The sequence below is a fragment of the Microcebus murinus genome, chromosome 12 (genome assembly GCF_040939455.1).
Source record: "Microcebus murinus isolate Inina chromosome 12, M.murinus_Inina_mat1.0, whole genome shotgun sequence".
NCBI classification, from domain to species: domain Eukaryota; kingdom Metazoa; phylum Chordata; class Mammalia; order Primates; family Cheirogaleidae; genus Microcebus; species Microcebus murinus.
Window position 1 is genome coordinate 56784290 of NC_134115.1, and position 21360 is coordinate 56805649.

The 21360-nt window shown below is 38.0% G+C and overlaps 2 pseudogenes across 1 annotated transcript; both read left to right on the plus strand.

Moving 5' to 3' along the window:
- Positions 1 to 21360, plus strand: part of LOC105874394 (cytochrome c, somatic pseudogene) — a 148110-nt pseudogene that overhangs the window by 108858 nt on the left and 17892 nt on the right.
- Positions 2977 to 4395, plus strand: LOC105874714 (Golgi apparatus membrane protein TVP23 homolog B pseudogene; annotated as a pseudogene). Its single transcript, XR_012922107.1, has one exon. The product of XR_012922107.1 is annotated as a Golgi apparatus membrane protein TVP23 homolog B pseudogene (transcript).

Genomic DNA, 21360 nt, shown 5'->3' on the forward strand with positions numbered 1-21360 from the left:
GCTATTTTATTGGTTAGACACAAGAAGGCTGGGGCCCACCAGGTTTCCAGGGGCATGTGGAAAAACACAAATGAATTGGCTCTAAGCTAGAGGCACCACAATTGAAATTATTATAATAGCCATTTAATTAACTCCTGAAAATATAACATTATGTCAAATTCATTGTTAAAATTATTATTCATAAAAATATTCATTACAGATGAAAACATTTGTGGATTAGATTCTTTTGTCTTGCAAGAGTTCCTGAGTAGGCAGAACAACTGATTAAGAGATATAATCAATTATAAATTGAATAATCATTCATAGGCAAATAATTTCAAAGGTAAAACTATAAAAATCCCTTCAATATTTTTATGGAAAACTTTACATTTAATTCGAGATGTAGGTGCATTTTAATATATTTGCTCTAAGTGACGAAGCCTCCTAAAGAGTGTATAGACAGCTCAAAAGGGTCCTGAGTCTTCCATAGCCTAAATTTCCCCATGCAGGCTGAGATACCTTATAATAACATTGTTCCCTACAGGCGGGTGCAGTGGCTCACGTCTGTAATCCTAGCACTCTGGGAGGCCGAGGCGGGAGGATTGCTCAAGCTCAGCAGCTCGAAACCAGCCTGAGCAAGAGTGAGACCTTGTCTCTACTAAAAAATAGAAATAAATTAATTGGCCAACTAAAAATATAGAAAAAAATCAGGCAGGCATGGTGGCACATGCCTGTAGTCCCAGCTATTCAGGAGGCTGAGGCAGGAGGATCGCTTTAGCCCAGAGAGTTTGAAGTTACTGTGAGTTAGGCTGACGCCATGACACTCTAGCCCAGGCAACAGAGTGAGACTCTGTCTCAAAAAAAAGGAAAAATATTTGCTCCCTACCACTCCACAGTTTATGTAGTTTCGTCTAGCTGCTGAGTTTGGCCAGTACATTGGGCCCCATTTGTTTGGGAGACAATGAAATTGCTGGAGAACACTTTGGGCCTGCCACAATGCCACCGCCATGGCCTACAATGCTTCAGAAGCTTCCTCTCTCCACATCAGTCACACCTCATCACTTCCAGATGTGATGAGGAGATGTTCTTTAAAAAACTCAAACTCTGAGAAGATGTATGATATAATTTCTACTTTTATAAAATTTGTTGAGACATGTTTTGTGGCCCAGTATGTGGTAAATCTTAGAGAACATACCATGAGCTGATGAAAAGAATGTATATTCAGTGGTTTTAGGGTAGAATGTTCTGTAAACATCTGTTAGGCCCATTTGTTCTAAACTTCTGTTTAAGTCCATTGTTTCTTTGTTTATTCTCTGTTTGGAGGATCTGCCCTGTTCTGTAAAAGGGGTGAAGTCCTCACTATTACAATGTTGCTGTTTAACACTTTGTTTAGATCAAGCAGGATTTGCCTTATGAATCTGGGTGCACCTGTGTTGGGCAAAGTCTCAGGTTACAAAGACAATGTACACAAATCAGTAGCACACATATATACCAACAGCCATCAAACTAAGAACCAAATCAAAGACTAAATACTTTTCACAACAACAACAAACATAAAATACCTAGGAATATATTTAACTAAGGAGGTGAAAGACCTCTACAGGGAGAACTACAAAACACTGAGGAAATAAACAGCAGAGAACATAATCAGATGGAAAACCATACCATGCTCATGGATTAGCAGAATCAACATTGTTAAAATGTCTATATTACCCAAAGTGATCTACAGATTTAATGCAATCCCTATTAAAATACCAACATCATTTTTTGCAGATCTAGAAAAAATAATTCTATGTTTCATATGGAACCAGAGAAGATCCTGTATAGCTAAAGCAACCTTAAGCACAAAGAACAAATTGGGAGGCATCAATTTACCAGACTTCAAGCTATACTACAAAGCTATAGCAACTAAAACAGCATGGTATTAGCACAAGAATAGAGATATAGACCAATGGAACACGACTGAGAAACCAGATATAAAACCATCCTCGTATAGCCATCTGATCTTTGACAAAGCAGACAAAAACATACACTGGGGGAAAAAAATCCCTATTCAATAAATGGTGCTGGGAAAATTGGATAGCCACATGTAAAAGACTGAAACAGGATTCACATCTCTCACAAAAATCAACTCATGATGGATAACAGACTTAAACCTAAGGCATGAAATCATAAGAATTCTAGAAGAGGCCAGGCGTGGTGGCTCACGCCTGTAATCCTAGCACTCTGGGAGGCTGAGGCGGGAGGATTGCTCAAGGTCAGGAGTTCGAAACCAGCCTGAGCAAGAGCAAGACCCCGTCTCTACTATAAATAGAAATAAATTAATTGGCCTACTAATATATATAGGAAAAATTAGCTGGGCGTGGTGGCGCATGCCTGTAGTCCCAGCTACTTGGGAGGCTGAGGCAGGAGGGTCACTTGAGCCCAGGAGTTTGAGGTTGCTGTGAGCTAGGATGATGCCACGGCACTCACTCTAGCCTGGGCAACAAAGTGAGACTCTGTCTTAAAAAAAAAAAAAAAAAAAAAAGAATTCTAGAAGAAAATGCTGGAAAAAATCTTACAGATATTGGCCTAGGCAAAGAATTTATGAAGAAGACCCAAAAAGCAATCACACAACAACAAAAATAAATAAATAGGACCTGATCAAATTAAAAAGCTTCTACACAGCCAAAGAAACTAACACTGGAGTGAATAGACAATCTACAGAATGGGAGAAAATATTTGAATGCTCTATATCTAATAGAGGGCTGATAACTAGAATCTATTAATATATAGGACTATTAATCTATTAATATATAGGATGAAAATCAGCAAAAAAAATCAAACAAAGTAGGCAAAGGACATGAACAGAAACTGTTCAAAAGAAGATAGACTAAAGCCAAGAAACATGTGGAAAATGCTCAACATCTCTAATCATCAGGGAAATGTAAATCAAAACCACAATGAGATATCATTTAACTCCAGTGAGAATGACCTTTATCAAAAAGTCCCAAAACAGGCGCAGGGTCGCCATGTTGCAGCAGGACAGTAATGATGACACTGAAGATGTTTCACTGTTTGATGCAGAAGAGGAGACAACTAACAGACCAAAAAAATCCAAAATCAGACACCCAGTGGCATCATTTTTCCATTTATTCTTTCGAGTCAGTGCAATTATGGTCTATCTTCTCTGTGAATTGCTCAGCAGCAGCTTTATTGCCTGTATGGTGACAATTATCTTGTTGTTGTCATGTGACTTTTGGGCAGTGAAGAATGTCACAGGTAGACTAATGGTTGGCCTACGTTGGTGGAATCATACTGATGAAGTTGGAAAGAGCCATTGGGTGTTTGAGTCCAGGAAGGCAACCCCTCAAGAAAATAAAACTGTTTCAGAGGCTGAATCAAGAATCTTTGGGTTAGGACTTATTGCCTGTCCAGTGCTGTGGGTGATATTTGCTTTTAGTGCCCTCCTCTCCTTCAGAGTAAAGTGGCTGGCGGTGGTTATCATGGGTGTGGTGCTCCAAGGTGCCAATCTATATGGTTACATCAGGTGTAAAGTGGGCAGCAGGAAGAACTTCACCAGCATGGCCACCTCATATCTGGGAAAGCAGTTTTTAAGACAAAACACTGGAGATGATCAGACTTCCTGAATAAAGAAAGAAAGCTTACAAATTTTGCTACATTGGGGAACAACCGAAGAGATTCTTGACTGAACCTTTTAGAGCTCAGTCCGTGTTGTAATAAGGAGTGTTGGGTTTGTTTTTCCACTTAACAATTTTATTTAAAAAAAGTAAAAGTAATTTTCACATTAAGTTTTATTTTCTTTCTAGTAGTTGGGGCTAGAAAGTGTGTTATCGCTAGAAACATGTTTAAAATTTGTCTTATGGTATACATATGTGCATAGTTATGTAGTATCAATATATCCCAAATTAATGAAAGTGTGTTCATTTATATATGTAACAGAGGCCTTTGCATTTTGATCCATAAGAGGATGTTCTTAGTTTATCTCCAAGCTCTATGTGTTTACATATTATTTGTGTAGATTATGGTGAGCACTTTGGCTTATTTTGTTAAAATATGTACTTCATGGTAAAATTTCTTAGATATACACAAGCAAGTAAAATCCAAATTTGGGCTAGTGGTGTTACCTAGTTTCTAAAGTTTTATTTTTATTTGTAATAAGTCATTTACTTATGGCCCAGTTAACATAAATGGAATCTTCACAGTTTATGTTTAAAGGATACCCAGAGGTTGCTGCTGTTTTATTTATTTTACGACAAGAATAACCAGATTCTACTCTTGAACTTCCTGGAAGCTCTTTAGTAGTCCTTGGGCTAATAAGATCTCTCTTTTATCACTAAAAGAGCATTATTCTTATGTCACAACAAGAATAATCATTTAAGCACTTGGCAAAATAAATGCCTAAAAGACTTTTTATTTTATGAATCTTTTTTTTCTTGCTAATGGGGATAGTGTAAATCATACTTTTGTATTAATGGTATTTTTTAAAGCAGTATATTTAGCTGTAAACTAAACCAATTTACAAACTATTGTAGGCATCTGTAAATTCTGTTGTATGTACTGTAAACTTTGGTGGAATCTTGTAATCAGTAGATTATGTTGTGAATGTATTTGTACATTGTTAAAATATTTTTTAAGATGTTTAATTGAATAAGTATCTTTATTGTAGTGATAGCTTTGAAGGTGCAAAACTTTATATTTGCATAAAACTCTACTGTTTACAAGGAAAAAAAAAAAAGTCCCAAAACAACAAATGTTGGTATGGATGCAGAGAGATAGGAACACTCATACACTGCTGGTGGGACTGCAAACTAGTACAACCTCTGTGGAAAGCAATATGGAGATACCTCAAAGAGCTACAAGTAGAACTACCATTTGATCCAGCAATCCCAATATTGGATATTTACTCAAAGTAAAAAAAAAAAAGACATTCTATGAAAAAGACACCTGCACTCAAATGTTTATAGTAGCACAATTCATAATTGCAAAGATGTGGAAACAACCCAAGTGCCCATCAATACATGAGTTGATTAACAAAATGTGGTATGTGTATACCACAGAGTTCTACTCAGCCATAAAAAAAAAAAAAAATGATGAACTACTTATTGTATTATCCTTGATGGAGCCGGAGCCTCTTCTTCTAAGTGAAGTATCACAAGAATAGAAAAATAAACACCAGATGTACTCACCATTAAATTGGTCCTAATTGATCAATACTAATGTGCACATACGTGAAATAACATTCATAGGATGTCAGGCAGATGGGAGGGGGAGGCAGGAATGGGTAAATCCATACCTAACGGATGCGGTACGTGCTATCTGGTGAATGGGCTCATTTGTTGGGCAGTGCAAAGGCGATTTATGTAACCAAAATGTTTCTATACCTATAATACTCTGAAATAAAAAAATAAAATAAAATAAAATAATTGTTTTAAAAAATTAAAACTCTGGCAAAAGAGCAACTGAAGTGGGCCACATTACCAAGGGCATGGTTTTAATTGCCTCCAGGAGCCTTGGGGAGCATGGCAGGATCATAAAAATATTGTAGGTTAAAAACCATCTTGTATCTAGATACAAATTGTTGTTAATTCTGTTAAACCTCTCGTATTCAGTTGATACACTTGGTATCAAAAATAGGTAATTCTTTAAAGGCTAAAAGGCTTTGTGAATGCTTCATAGGGCCTAAGGTGAGACCATCTGGCACAAAGTCTTCATCATTAGTGACTTTTGAGAGGTCACTGAGGGAAAATCTGTAAGGATCAGTTTGTGAATTCCGAGGGCTTATGACAAACCTACTTCCTGGAAGGCTGAGCCTATGACTGGGCTTCAATCCCAGGCCTTTAGGGAGTCCTGGGGAGCTAGATTATTGAGGCAATAATACTGATGATCTCTGCTGAAGCCACAGCGAATTCTAGAACTTGCTTGCCTGCTAGAAAAAATGAAAGCCTGAATCTTGTTTGGGTTCTAGGAGGATTTCCTGAGTTCCTCTGCCTGAGGCAGGAAATAAAGCAAGCTCTTAAGAAGGGTGGGGTAGGGGACATGAGGCCCTGCATCTAGAAGATGTGTGCAGGCCAGACGCAGTGGCTCACACCTGTAATCCTAGCACATGGGAGGCCGAGGCAGGAGGATCACTTGAGGCCAAGAGTTTGAGATCAGCCTGAGCAACAGAGTGAGATCCCCCTCTCTACAAAAAATAGAAAAATTAGCTGCACATGGTGGTGTGCACCTATAGTCCCAGCTACTCAGGAGGCTGAGGCAGGAGAATTGATTTAGCCCAGGTGTTTGATGTTGCAGTGAGCTATGATGATGCTACTGCACTCTGGCCCAGGCAACAGAATGAGACTCTGTCTCAAAGAAAAAAAAAAGTGTGCAGAAAAAGCTTCTACCCAACAGTACTCTGTGTTCTCAGAGGCTCAGCATCATTAATGAGGATGAATTTGCTTCATAAAAGCCCCTGTCTCCATCCAGCACTTCAGGAGTATGTCCAGAACTACCTGCTGCCCCATCTTCTAAGACCACTTGTTCTATCTCTGTGCCTCAAATCTGAGTTTGCCTCTCTGTTCAAACCCTTCAGATTAATGTCCAAATTAGCTTGGTTCTAGACCCTGACTTCCCTGATATTGTCTGCAGACTTCCTTTGTCTGTTCTCCCAAAGCTAGTCTTGGATCCAGAACACAGCCAGGGTTGTGGAGCTTCACCTCTGGTCATCCAGGCAAAAACTCCATACGCTCTAATGCAGACATCTCTAGAGCCTCTATGTAGAGACTCAGCCAAGAGTCTTGAGGAATGGGACAAGTGTGGCCATGGAGCAATAAACCACCTTTAGAAATTCAATAGTACTTACTGGGTGCCTGTGCTATGCAGGAACTATCCCAGGCACTGGGGGTATAGCAAGGAAAAAGGCCCACCTGTTCCTGTCCTCACAGTACTCAGAGTCACTTTCTGTCCTGCAGAGCAGACATTCTGCTTCCTTCCCCCTGCTGGTAGTACAGTGGTTTGAGCTTCCAGAGTAGCTTGCATCTTTCCAATTCCGATATGGGCAATAAGGGAAATCACACCCGTGTGGACTAACCCCAGCTGGAATAGGAATAAAACAAGGAATCAGTAAAGCCATGGTTCATTCCATACCTTCTGATTCTCTCTCTAGTTCATGCATTTTTGCTGTGGGAACCCCATGATCTATAGGTACCTCCAGCATAGATCCATCAGTCACTTCAAGTTGCAGCTCTAGAGCAAAAGAAAAAGAAAATAGGCAATAAATGCCCTATAGCTATCCAGTGTACTATAAACACTGAACTTGATCTTTCCACTGGAATAAGGGGAGTAATTTACCTCTTTGGAGAACACATGACGTCAAGAAAAATGTAGCTCATGAAACTATATTTATTTTCTGTTAATCTTATCACATCATCTCTCATCCAGATTAAAGTACTCAAAACCAAGATTTACAGTCACCTGAAGGGCATATGACTGATTAAAAAGAAGCATTCCTGAATCATGGGGTTGAGCTCTTGAAGGGTAATACAAGGAGACATTGCTCTCCTATTACAGATCCCAAGATAAGCCTTCTCCCAGCTATGACCATGGATTCTGGTGTCTCAATCTTTCGAAGCTTGTAATATCTAACCTAAATCCATCCCTCCAAAATACCATTTAGTTCTTATTCTCTTATGCTGCCCCCAGTGGTATTAAAGATCAAGTATACATCATTTAGGCAATATACCTTAAAAAACAAGAGTTGATTCAACATTTTTCAATTTTAAAATTATTTTTAAATTGGGTATTTTATGGTCTTCTATTTAGTAGATCAGATGTGCCTCAATTTGTGGAATAAATGCATCCCAGAAGGTTCACCTTTAAAGTGAATCTTCCTCCTCTGACAGCCACATAAAACCAATCCCAAGACAAATGATGCAGAAATCCTTTTTAAATCACACATATAATGGAGAAATTTTGATAAAATAATAATACACATATGAAGATGAAAGTTCCTTTTGTTTGGCAAGATTACTTCTAGAGTTAAAAGAAAAACAGCAATTATAGCTTCAGAACAGAACATCCTAGACTAAAAATTCATTCAGCTTTTATCAAATCTCCTTACTGTCATCATACAAGAGAATAACAGGAAACTCTTTGGGTGCTCAGACCTTGTTTCCTAGCAATTTATGGAGGCTGAAGGCTCTTAAGAGTAAGCAATTGAGCTAAGGCTGGGAAAGCATGGAAACTAGGTTGCAAATACCACAGGAAGTGGACCGATAAGGCAATTATGTGTTCAATGTTACCTGTTACCCAGTTTAAAGTCAGGCTTTAGATATCACATAACAATTCCTTTAAACAACCAGAAACCATGTATATCCACAAAGGCTGAAAAATGGGGATAGAATGGGCAAGGAAAAAGTAACTGTCTGGCTGGGTGCGGTGGCTCACTTCTGTAATCCTAGCACTCTGGGAGGCCAAGGTGGGAGGATCACTCAAGGACAGGAGTTCGAAACCAGCCTGAGCAAGAGCGAGACCACGTCTCTACTAAAAATAGAAAGAAATTAATTGGCCAACTAATATATATAGAAAAAATTAGCCAGGCATGGTGGCACGTGTCTGTAGTCCCAGCTACTCAGGAGGCTGAGGCAGGAGGATCACTTGAGCCCAGGAGTTTGAGGTTGCTGTGAGCTAGGCTGATGCCACGGCACTCTAGCTCAGGCAACAGAGTGAGACTCTGACTGAAAAAAAAAAATTTTTTTTAAGTAACTATCTAATAAAAGGGAGCCCATATGTAGTGTGTGAACCAGGTTTCAGGGGTTTAATACCTGATCCTGAGACAGAGAAAGACAGAGTGTGCACGCACACATACACACGCACACATACACACACACACACACACACACACACACACACACAACAAGCTAGTAACAGCCTCATGCCTTTGCTAAGAGTTGGTACAGACTAGCTCAAAAGAAAAAAACAGGAGAAAAGTCAGAATACAAATCTAAATAGAGAGCATATTTTCAATTATGTAAAAGGGAAGGGAATTTACCAAACTTTAACTGTGGTTATTTCTAGGACTATGGAAAATTGTGGATGGTTTTTCTTTGTGCTTTTTTTCTATTTTCCTAATTTCTACAGCGAGCATGTATCTTTGACTTCCATGTGCAATAAGGAAATGATTTGTTTTTGAAAAGAAAGAAAGAAAAGTTTTGAGATCAAGGGGCAGCAAGCAAAGAGAAATGCCCCTAAAAGAAAACTAATAGAAGGCAGACTCAATCAAGAAGCTGTGGATGGAGCTGGTGGAGAAAACATTAAAATCCAGCCGAGAGGCTGCACCGAAAGGCCAGGATTGTTGGGCTCAAAGAGGGTTCTGGGGGTAAAATGAAGCAAGGGCTGGAAACATGGCGGATTCACTAGTGAGGCTGTGGAGCTGTAATTTACCCACCTGTGTGTACTGGTACCCACCTTGCCTCACACTGTACTAAAATAGACTTTGGGCCTAAATTACCAACTGAATGTGTCAACTCAAGACCCATTCCAGAAGAGGGAATTGGAGGAGTGGAAGAGAAAGATAGCCATCCCAAAAGGTGCCATTTGAGAGTACATCTTCTGATGCCAGTGGAAAGAGGCCATGACAAACCTATCCCAGGAGTGGATTGGCAGGGACCAGAGCAACAGCTCTTGACCCCGACAGACGCCACCAGGAGCAACAGCACCACAAAGGCAGACCCAGGTGTAGGGTGGAGGAGAACCTGCAGAGCCCTCAGTGTGACAGCTGCCACCCCATCCTCCTTCTCTCAGTGACTGCTGCACAGTCCAGGATATGACAACCCTGAAAGTGAATCTTTAAGGGAGGTACTTGATACGTACATGATAAAAGAGAAGCAGTTCATGTATGTTAGTTCCCCGTCTTTCTCCCCATCTCAAACCTCCTCACCCCACCACCAGCCATGGACGGTCCTACTTTGCTAAATAAGCCCTTTGGGACCTGGCAATGCAGAGGAACAGGACTGGGGAGGCGGGTGAGAGGCAGAGGAGTTAGAGCTGGTGGGGGCATGGAGGATTTTGTTGGAGGGAGGCAGGGGTGAGGGAGATGGGGGAGCAGCTTCAGCGTGAGGGAAATGGATGGAAGAGAAAAGGAGGAGTTAAAGATGTATTGCCGAACCCTTGCAGAGTTCAAGAAAGGAAACCAAATGGCTGAGATCTTTGGAAGTTACTTTGGAAAACTGGGCAGTATCATTTTAACCACAACAGTGCTCTAAGACTACCCCAGGAGGACACAGGCTTTTTAAAGATGACACATTGACGAGGTGCATCTCCTTGCTATAGGGACCATGGGGCTCAGGGGTGAAGTTAACTAGAGCCCAATAAACCACAGCAAACAGCTTTACTTCCTAATGTTCTTGTGCGTATTGGCTAAAATAAGGGTCTTTAGTCCTTACTGTTTCCCCCTGGGATTTTTTTTCCTAACACAATTGTCCCTGAAGCTCCTAACTGAAAGCTCTCAAATTTCTCTGACAGTACAGAAAATATAAAAGCACAAAGTGTTGGAAGTGACAGGGAAAAAATGGTAATATCTTCCCTAAGCTTGAGCGGTACAGAAATGTCTACTCTGGGTATGTTTTAATGGGTGAATGACCAAATCTGAAATATTCTTTGTATCTACAGCATGGTGCTTGACAATTTCATACCTTAATAAAAGCCCTATAATGAAGTCGATTGTGTTTAGCTGAGGCAGTAGGAATAATGTGCCATTCTGTGTACACTAAGACGGTGCTACTAGTCTTGTTTGCACAGTCATAGTCATATACATAGGTACACCCTGGTACCTGCAGGGGGTCCCAAGAATGCAATAGTGATGCCTGAGTCTTGGTGAACAGTCAAGAGCTAAATGGAAACAAATGACTTCCCTGATGTGCTGCAGAAATATTCACTGCATGGCACAATCTAGGACAAAGATAGCAAGAATGTGACATGCATGCCACTACTCCACTTCCAGTGATCCTGGCAGACATCAGTAATCAATCAATATAATCTTTCCTGCTGAACCTGGTGTGGTCCCAGAAATGTTCTCATTACAGTTCCCCAGGTAGTCAGAGCTGGAATTTGAGATGAAATCTATCTGCCATTCCTATTCTGTAGGCTGATTAAGGCCATAATGTCAATTTGGGAATGAGTGTCCAAAGATCCCACCCCAGGAACACACAGGGATTAGGGATGATGGTGCAGAAATAAACTGAGAGTAGAGTTGGCCTTCTGCAAAAATCACAGGGTACACACAAGGGACAGGTGGCAGAAAAGGTCCCCATGCTCATAAAAATCTCCCAAAATCCACAAACTTCTTCCATTTCACCTTTTGGTTTTAGGCACTGAGGGCTGCTGCCCAAACAAAGGCATTTGCAGGAAAGACTAACCTTTTGGGCTATTGTCTTTCATACACATCTTGACTCAAATTAATTTTTCACATCAACAAACCAGGTACCTGAAGGATTAGGGTTCAAGGTGGATCTGGTTTAAAGAGGCAAATGGAAGCCTTAATCAAAGTAGGTGCCAAGGCCTGGGTGAATATATCACTGGTGACATCCTCCTTTGTAAGCCAAGCATCAGATCCTCAAATAGGGAACAAAATCCTATAGTAAATGGCTGAGGAAAAACATCTGATTAGCACTCTATCTGTAGCAAATGAAATTAAAATTTAAGAAAATAAGTTTATCTTTTTTAATTAGGTTATAATTGACACAACCATGTATGAAGCCTTTGAACAACTCAAATATTTATGCTGGGCAAGAGCATAACTTTTCCAGCAAAGAGGAAGCAAAGAGGGCATAATGGTATCATAAAATATCCTTCACTTCACACTTGATTTCTGCAGTACGATCATAAAGAATCCCTTCTGCTAAAATAGTCAAGAGATTACTAATTGACAATATCGCTATCTTTTGGCATTCAAATAATTTGCTTTGATGACTCTCATGTTATAATCCTTACTGGTTTTCTCTTCTATAGTTGTTAACTTACCTGACTCTCTCAAGCCTTGTTCGTGTATAATTTGAGCAATACTCCACCAACATCATTTTCCTCAACTTCATGAAATATTTGCAACACAGACAATTCCCTTTACAACCTATTTATGTTGAGTTTGCATTTATATTATCCGATGTTACAACATCTGTCAATGAAGTTCACTAGAAAAATATGTTGAAGGTGAAGAGAGGCAGGTGCTAGCATCACACAGGGGAGATACTTGAGAGAAGACAAATTTTACAAGTTGATAAGTGATAAATTTCATGTGATGATAAATTTTGCTTCCCTATGAAACCATGTAATTATTGGGACTGAGATAATGAACATGCAGATATTGAGGATACCTATATTGTGCAACCCTGGGCCACAGCTGATTAGATCAGAGAGGGACACCTGATCCAAATAAACAATCATTTTCTCTTTCCTGGGAATTTGGGATTGAGACATAGTTTTTTATTTTTTATATATATATATATATATATATCAAACATATATACTGTGTAGTGTGACCTCTGAACTTTTTATTATACATGCCTATCAGTAAAAAATTTATATAGATATGTTTTTATTTATAAATTATATTCATAATTATATATTTATAAGTTATGTGAATATAATCTTTAAATATTTTTTAAAAATTTAAGAGATGAGTGAAAATATTTTCAACATTTTAAGTTTATGACCAGTATAAAACCTTTTTATTCTTTTTTTTTTTTTTTGAGACAGAGTCTCACTTTGTCGCCCAGGCTACAGTTAGTGCCATGGAGTCAGCCTAGCTCACAGAACCTCAAACTCCTGGGCTCAAGCAATCCTTCTGCCTCAGCCTCCTGAGTAGCTGGGACTACAGGCATGTGCCACCATGCCCGGCTAATTTTTTCTATATATATTAGTTGGCCAATTAATTTCTTTCTATTTATAGTAGAGACGGGGTCTCGCTCTTGCTCAGGCTGGTTTCAAACTCCTGACCTCGAGCAATCCACCCGCCTTGGCCTCCCAGAGTGCTAGGATTACAGGCGTGAACCACTGCACCTGGCCCCTTTTTATTCTTTATAACAAAATTATAAGTAAAATATTTTAATTTTTTATTATTGTTTTAAAAGACTTCATTCAATTCCATGATGCAAAAATTCACATTTATTCCAATAGTTTGTTTTAATGGCTGCACAACTAAAGCCCTAACTCTCATAATGACAAATAGGTCTAAATGGAATAAAAGATACATCATTGGCCAGGTTTTCAACATTATGATTTTTTAATCCCAACCACTAACTGTGCAAAGACTTCTGTTGACATCAGGTTCATAAATTCCTGCTTTCTCATGTCAGTCAGTTCTTATAAATTAATCAAACCCATTGACTTTCTTTTCTGAAAATTTTTATACCAGTTAGAAAATTCTGTTTTTTAAAGTACAGAACTATCAAGATTTTTATGAGTGAGACATCATTTTCAACAACAAAATCATATAACGATAGAGATATCGCCAAACATCTATTTCCAAGATGTTATTTCTATAGCAAGAGTCCTTTTGAAAAGCAGATACAGTGCTTTCTCTCTCACTGACAAAATATCATCATTACCTTGAAGAAACAGACTAAGCTTTTTTTTTTTTTTGATGGCTTAGAACAACAGAAATTTATTCTCTCACATTTCGAGAGGCCAGAAGTTCATGAAATCAAGGTGTTTGCAGGGTTGGCTCCTGCTGGAGGCTGTGAAGGAGAAATCTGCTGAATGCTTCTCTTCTAGAGTGTGGCGGCTATTGGTAGTCCTTGGCATTCCTCAGCTTGTAGATGCATAACTCCAATCTTTGCCTCTGTCCTTCAAAGGACCTTCTCTTGTGTTTTCTGTCTTCTCTTCTGTCTCTTATGAGGCCACATGTCATTTGATTTAGGAACTATTTGGTAAATCCTGGATGACCTCATCCTGAGATCTTTAACTTAATTAAATCCACAAAGGCCCATTTTCCAAATTTGGGGTAGACATATCTTTTGGGGAGGTCCACTATTTAACCCACTGCAGACTGACATCAGTGAAGCTCCCAAATTGACAATAACAACACTTGCAGAATCTCTAGATGAGAAAAAGGTGATAATAGGAAAGACTTCCAGAAATGCTCAACTTCTTCCTGGTCAGGCCACATCTACCAGCATCCAGATGTGCAACTTCTAGAAGTTACTGCTCTCTAACTGATTCTCAGCATAAGCTTATTTTTTAATAGTTTTTATTTTTTTATTTTTTAGTATCACAGAAAAGGTCAGGGAAATTGGAATACTTATCTTCTTGAAAAGAAAAACATATAACTCATCTTTAAGAAAGACCATTCTTTTGCCATATGTGAATTATTTTTATAATTCAGAATTATTTTTATTCTGATCATAACAATTGCTCTATTAGGGGTTAGTTACACATAGACATAAGACATTATTTCATTGAGTTCATTTCCCATGTGACAATGGCTGACAGGTGTGTGTCTGTACATGCACACGGGCAGCACAGATGCCTCATTCCTAGTTTTGCTGGGTCACTTTGCCAGCAGCAGACAGGGTGTGAGTGAACACTTGCCCATCATCAGGAATCCACCTTTCCCCTTCACAAAAGAAAGAAGCTGTTTTATTAATAATAGACACAGGTGAGAAAGCATCAATTACAATGACAAGAAAGTGCAGAGCCAAAAGTAAGTGAAGAGAAAAATGATTACTGGTCAAGGCGGCTCTGCAACAAATGTCCTGTAATCACTCTGAAGAGCTTTGAAAATGGGTTATTTAGCTCCCCAGTCTTACGAGCTAATGCAACTGGATAGAATTCGCCTTTTAAGAAAAAGATCTTTTTCTGTCTTTCATTCTCAAGCAGGATCACAGTAATGATGAGCTGGATACTCAAAGTATAGTTACTATTTTAAAATGCTCCAATGGCTCAGCCTATCTATACTCTCAAAATTATTTGATTCACCAAAGGGAATTAAGAAAACATACTGGAGTGTTAGAAGAGACTTCCAAAGGAATCGCATTTTTGCCTCAAATCAGAGACTCTTGGCCTGCCACAGCGACAAGCTTTGAATGTTTCTCACAGTTAACACAGATTTGAAGTTTAATCTCAAACAGCTGAATAGAAATGACATTTACCAAATTAAAAGTAAGCACAATCTTCATGACACTCTTCATACAAGTTCCTTTTAATCTTAAAATGAACAAAGGCCCTCTGACTGCAAATGGAATTAAATCAGAACCTAGCACAACACTGGTCTTCCTTTGCCATCCCTGAGTGAGTACGGTTTCCAGCAAAGGGTATTAATCCTACATATATGTTATTAGAAGGATTACTTTCTGTTTCTTAGGATAGGACGCCAAGGATCTTTCTTTCTCGAGCCTGTTTGGGGGTGAGAGCATTCAACTTAGCACATGTGTGTTGAGTTCCCGCTTTGCACAAAGACTTGGTCTCAGTTTGGTGACATGACACCATGAGCTCTCAGATCCTTCTTGTTGGGGCCTGAACTGATTTTGTAACTGATCTTTGATTCTCCCAGAGGGGATCTTACAAAATGTTAAAGAAAGTATGACTTAATCACTCCCTAAACATGTATGCGTACTATGCACATAGTCCCTTCTCTGCCAGAGGCTCAGAAAACAAAAAGAAGACTATTTCATGGATTATCTCTAGCTTTAAACAGCCAAAGAAGGGAGGGATCTACCCTCACTATACACTTATTACTTGTCTTCTGAATTCATAGGACAGCAAAGGTGTCATAGGTGAGATAAAATGAAAAGGACAGTAGCCCTGGCTTCCAGCTAGTTGGAGGACTTGACAGCCTGGCCATAAGCACACCTCCAGAAGAAATTCCCATTAGATTTCATGCTTTTCCTCTCCAGAGAACAGGTAGGTTGCAAAGATACTCAAGAGATACCTTTCTGCAAGTCTTATTGCCTTATCTTTTAAAACATTAATCCTTTGTTTGAACTGCAGAAGTTTTCTACCAATAGATAGCTATCATGTTTAAAGAAAATATTTAAAATATAGATTTAAACAGGAGATATTTTGCCTGCAAATGACCTATTGTCAAAAGCATCATCAAAAAGATGTCTAGATTTGTCACTCTGTTAAAAGGGTCCATAGTAGGAATCTTCTCAGAGCAAGTTTTCTTCTCCTCCTCCCAAATCAAATGGCACATGTCCCTCCCACCCCCCAAAAGCCCATTTTTATAAATAAATTTACATGTAAATCCAAGTATGCCTGCAGCTTGTAATTGCAATCAATAAAATGGCACGTATTTGTTAAATACTTTCTATGTGCCTAGTTATGTTTTAAGTGCTTGGAGGTTCAAAAGAACCACATGAATCTCTCTGGCTCCATTTAAAACCTATTTTGTTACATTGAAAATGTATCAAAGGTTCCAAAGAAAAAAGAGAAACAGAGCCTCTTCAGGAATCTTTTTTCTTGTAAGCCTTTGAATCTCATGTTAAATACTACAGAAGAGTTTTTGAAACTTGGATTCTTAAAGGAAAATAAAAAAAAACAGGTTGGCCTGAGGTTTGAAAGAAAAGTTGTAACAACCACTATGAGGCCTTCCTCAGAGAAAATAGTGCTTTCCGGGAAAATAGTGCTTTCAGTGTTTATGAGTGATTCATCAGAAAATCAGGGTCTTGTTGGCTGACACTGTGGGTGCCAAGGCAAAACTTTCATTCTGATTAGAAGGTAAAATCTATAAAGCCAAGTATGGGCTGCCATGTATTTCTGGAGAGCAGTTCTAAATCATAAGAACAGAAAGAAGAAGAGAGAAGATGGGAGATAGAGAAGGTTTTGCTGTTCTGTCCATGAGAGGAAGTGGTGAGCTGCTCAAGGACTCATTAGCAGAGGTAGGAGACAAGGAGGAGACCTCATTTTGCAAAGACAATCACAAGGGATTGGAACCACTACCATAATTTTTAAACTCAAAGGTCCTTACAGTACAGTTTCAAGACTCTGATTCAAGACTAACAGCAGACTTCTCAGCAGAAACCTTACAGTCCAGGAGATATTGGGATTCTATTTTCAATATTCTCAAAGAAAAGAACTATCAGCCATGAGTTTTGTATCCTGCTAAGCTAAACTTCATAAATAAAGGGGAAATGAAGTCATTTCCAGACAAGCAAACACTAAGGAAATTCATCACCACTAGACTGGACCTACAGGAGATCCTCAAGAGAATTCTAAACATGGAAACGAAAGGTAAATTCTTGCCATTATAAAAACACATAAAACACAATTTGGAAGGCCGAGGCAGGAGGATTGCTCAAGGTCAGGAGTTTGAGACCAGCCTGAGCAAGAGTGAAACCCTGTCTCTACTAAAAATAGAAAGAAATTAATTGGTCAACTAAAAATATATATAAAAAATTAGCCGGGCATGGTGGTGCATGCTTGTAGTCCCAGCTACTCGGGAGGCTGAGGCAGGAGGATGGCTTGAGCCCAGGAGTTTGAGGTTGCTGTGAGCTAGGCTGGTGCAACAGAACTCTAGCCCAGGCAGGGTGAGACTCTGTTTCAAAAAAAACAAAAAACAAAAAAAAACATAAAACTATGAAATTCACAGGTTTTATAAAACAATTTCACAATTGAGAATACAAAGCAATTAGGTAACAACATTATGACAGGAACAGAATCACACATATCAATATTGACTTTGAACAAAAATGGACTAAATGCCCACTTGAAATACATAGATTGGCAGAATGGATTGAAAAAAAAACAGAACTCAACTATATACTGCCTTCAAGAGACTTTCCTAACTAATAACAAATTTTCTAGACTCAAGGTAAAGGGGTGGAAAAAGATATCCCATGAAAATGGAAACTTAAAAGCAAACAGGAGTAGCTATACTTTATATCAGATAAAAAAGACTTTAAATAAACAACAGTAAAAAACACAAAGGAGGCAATTATATAATGACAAAGGTATGAATTCCACAATAAGATATAACAATCCTCAACACCTATGTACCTAACACCAGAGTTCCCAGATTCATAAAGAAAATGCTACTAGACCTAATAAAAGAGACAGGCAGCAATACAAAATAGTGGGGAACTTCAATATCCCCTCTGATAGCACTAGACAGATCAGCAAGGCAGAAAATCAACAAATACTAGACTTAAACTGGACTCAAACAAATGGACCTAACAGACATTTATAGAACATTCTACCCAACAACTGCAGAATACACATTTTTCTTCCTAACAACCTAATGTTGTACCTCAAGGAACTACAAAAACAATAACAAACTGAACCCAAAGCTAGAAGAAAAAAATAACAAAGATCAGAGCAGAACTAAATGAAATTGGGACCAAATAAAAAAAAATACAAAAGATCAATGAAACAAAACATTTGTTCTTTGAAAAGACAAATAAAATGTATAGACCAATACCTAGATTAACCAAGAAGAGAGAAAAATCAAACAAACTCAATCAGAAATGAAAAAGAAAACATTACAACTGATACCACAGAAATACAAAAGATCATCTGAGACCACTATGAACATCTCTATGCCCACAAACTAGAGGAAATGAATAAATTCATGGAAACATATAACCTCCCAAACTTGAATCAAGAAGGAAAAGAAATCTGAACAGACCAATAATGATTAGTGAGATTGAGTCAGTAATAAAAAATACTCCCAAGGAAAAAAAGCCCAGGACCAGACAGATTCACAGCCAAATTCTATCTGGCATGCAAAGAAGAACTGATACCAATTCTACTGAAATTTTTCCAAAAGGTTGAGAAAGAGGGAATCCTCCCTAATTCATTTTATGAACACAGTATCACTTTGATACTAAAGTTAGGAAATAAAGCAACAGAAATAGAAAATTACAGACCAATATCCCTGATGAATATAAATGCAAAAATCCTCAACAAATACTAGCAAACCAAATCCAACAGCATACCAAAAAGATAATTCACCATGATCATAGGGGTTTCATCCTAGGGATGCAAGGATTGTTCAACATATGCAAGTCAATAAATGTGATTCACCACATAAACAGAATTTCAAACATTTGATCATCTCAATAGGTGCCAAAGAAGCACTCAATAAAATCCAGCATCCCTTCATGATAAAAATCTTCAACAAACTAGGCATAGAAGGAATATACCTCAAAATAATAAGAACCATATATGACAAACCCACAGCCAACATCACACTGAATAGGAAAAATTTTAAATTATTCTCCCTAAGGACTAGAACAAGGCAAGGATCCCCACTGTCACAAATTCTATTCAACTTAGTACCAGAAGTCCTAGACAAAGCAGTCAGGCAAGAGAAAGAAATAAAGGGCATTCAAATGGGAAAAGGTGAAGTCAAATTATCTCTATGATATTATATCTACAAAACTCAAAAGACTCCTAGATTTGATAAATGAATTCAGTAAAGTCTCAAGTTACAAAATCAATGTACACAAATCAGTAGCATTTCTATATACCAACAACAACAAAGCTGAGAACCAAACCATGAACTCAATCCCATTTATAATATCTGTAAAAAAGAAAAAGAAAAAGATTCAGCAAAACACATACTTTCATTGGTTTAAAAAATGTAAAAATAATTTATTTAAAATTTAAAAAAAGAAAAAGAAAAGAAAGGCAACAACACCTCGGAATATACTTAACCAAGGAGGTCAAAGATTTCTACAAGTAGAACTACAAATCACTGATCAAAGAAATTGTAGATGACACAAACAAATGGAAAAACATCCCATGCTCATGGATTGGCAGAATCACTATTGTTAAAATGACCATACTGCCTAAAACACTCTACAGATTCAATTTCTATCAAAATATCAATATCATTTTTCACAGAATTAGAAAAAAAAAAAAACAATTCTAAAATTCACATGGAACCAAAAAAGCCCAAATAGCCAAAGCAATCCTAAGCAAAAAGAACAAAATTAGAGGCATCACATTACTGGACTTCAGATTATACTACCAAAGCCAGAGTAACCAAAACAGCATAGTTTTGGCACAAAAGTAGGCACATAGCTCAATGCAACAGAACAGAGAACATAGAAACAAAATCATATACCTACAACCAACTGGTCTTCATCAAAACAGAGGAAATATACACTGGGGAAAGGATATACTATTCAATAAATAGTGCTGGGAAAACTGGATAGCCATATGCAGAAGAGTGAAACTGGATCACTATCTCTCACCATATATAAAAATTAACTTAAAATGGATTAAAGACTTAAATATAATATCTGAAACCATCAAAATCCTAGAAGAAAACCTAGGAAAAGCTCTTCTGGCATCGGCCTAGGCAAAGAATTTATGACTAAGACCCCAAAGCAAATGCAACAAAACCAAAAATAGACAAATGAGACTTAAGTAAACTAAAAAGGTTCTGCACAGCAAAAAATAAATAAATAAACAAGAGAGTAAATAGAAAATCTATAGAATGGGAGAAATTATCCAAGAAAATACTAATATCCAGAATCTACAAGGAACTCAAACAACTCAGCAAGAAAAAACAACCCCATTAAAAAAGTGGGCAAACCTCATGAACAGACATTTTTCAAAAGAAGATATACAAATGGTCAACAAGCACATGAAAAAATTCTCAATATCACTAATTACCAGAGAAATGCAAATTTAAACCACAATGTGATATCATCTTACTTCAGTAAGAATGGCTATTATTAAAAAGTTAAAAAACAATAGATGTTGGCACAGATGCAGTAAAAAGGGAATGCTTATACACTGTTGGCAGGAATGTAAATTAGTACAACCTCTGTGGAAAACAGTATGGAGATTTCTCAAAGAACTAAAAATAGGTCTACTATTTAATACAGCAATCTCACCACTTGGTAGCTACCCAAAGGAAAAGAAGTCATTATATCAAAAGGATCCCTGCACTCTTATGTTTATCTCAGTACAATTTACAATAGCAAAGATGTCAAATCAACTGATAAGTGGATAAAGAAATAATGTCTTTTGCAGCAACTTGAATGGAACTAGAGACCATTATCCTAAGTAAAGTAACTCAGGAAAGGAAAAACAAATACCACATGTTCTCATTTATAAGTGGGAGCTAAACTATGGGTACACGTGTTCATATAAAGTAGAATAATACATTTTGGAGATTCCAAAAGCAGAAGGGTGGGAGGGGGTAAGAGATAAAAAATTACCTATGGGTACAATGTACACTATTCAGGTGACGGGTGTGCTAAAAGCTCAGATCTCACCACTATACAATATATTCATGTAACAAAACTTTACCTGTACTCCCTAAATACATTGGAATAAAAATTTTTTAAAAGACTCTGATGGGCTGGGCGTGGTGGCTCACACCTGTAATCCTAGCATTCTGGGATGGTGAGGCAGGAGGATCGTTTGAGCTCAGGAGTTCAAGATCAGCCTGAG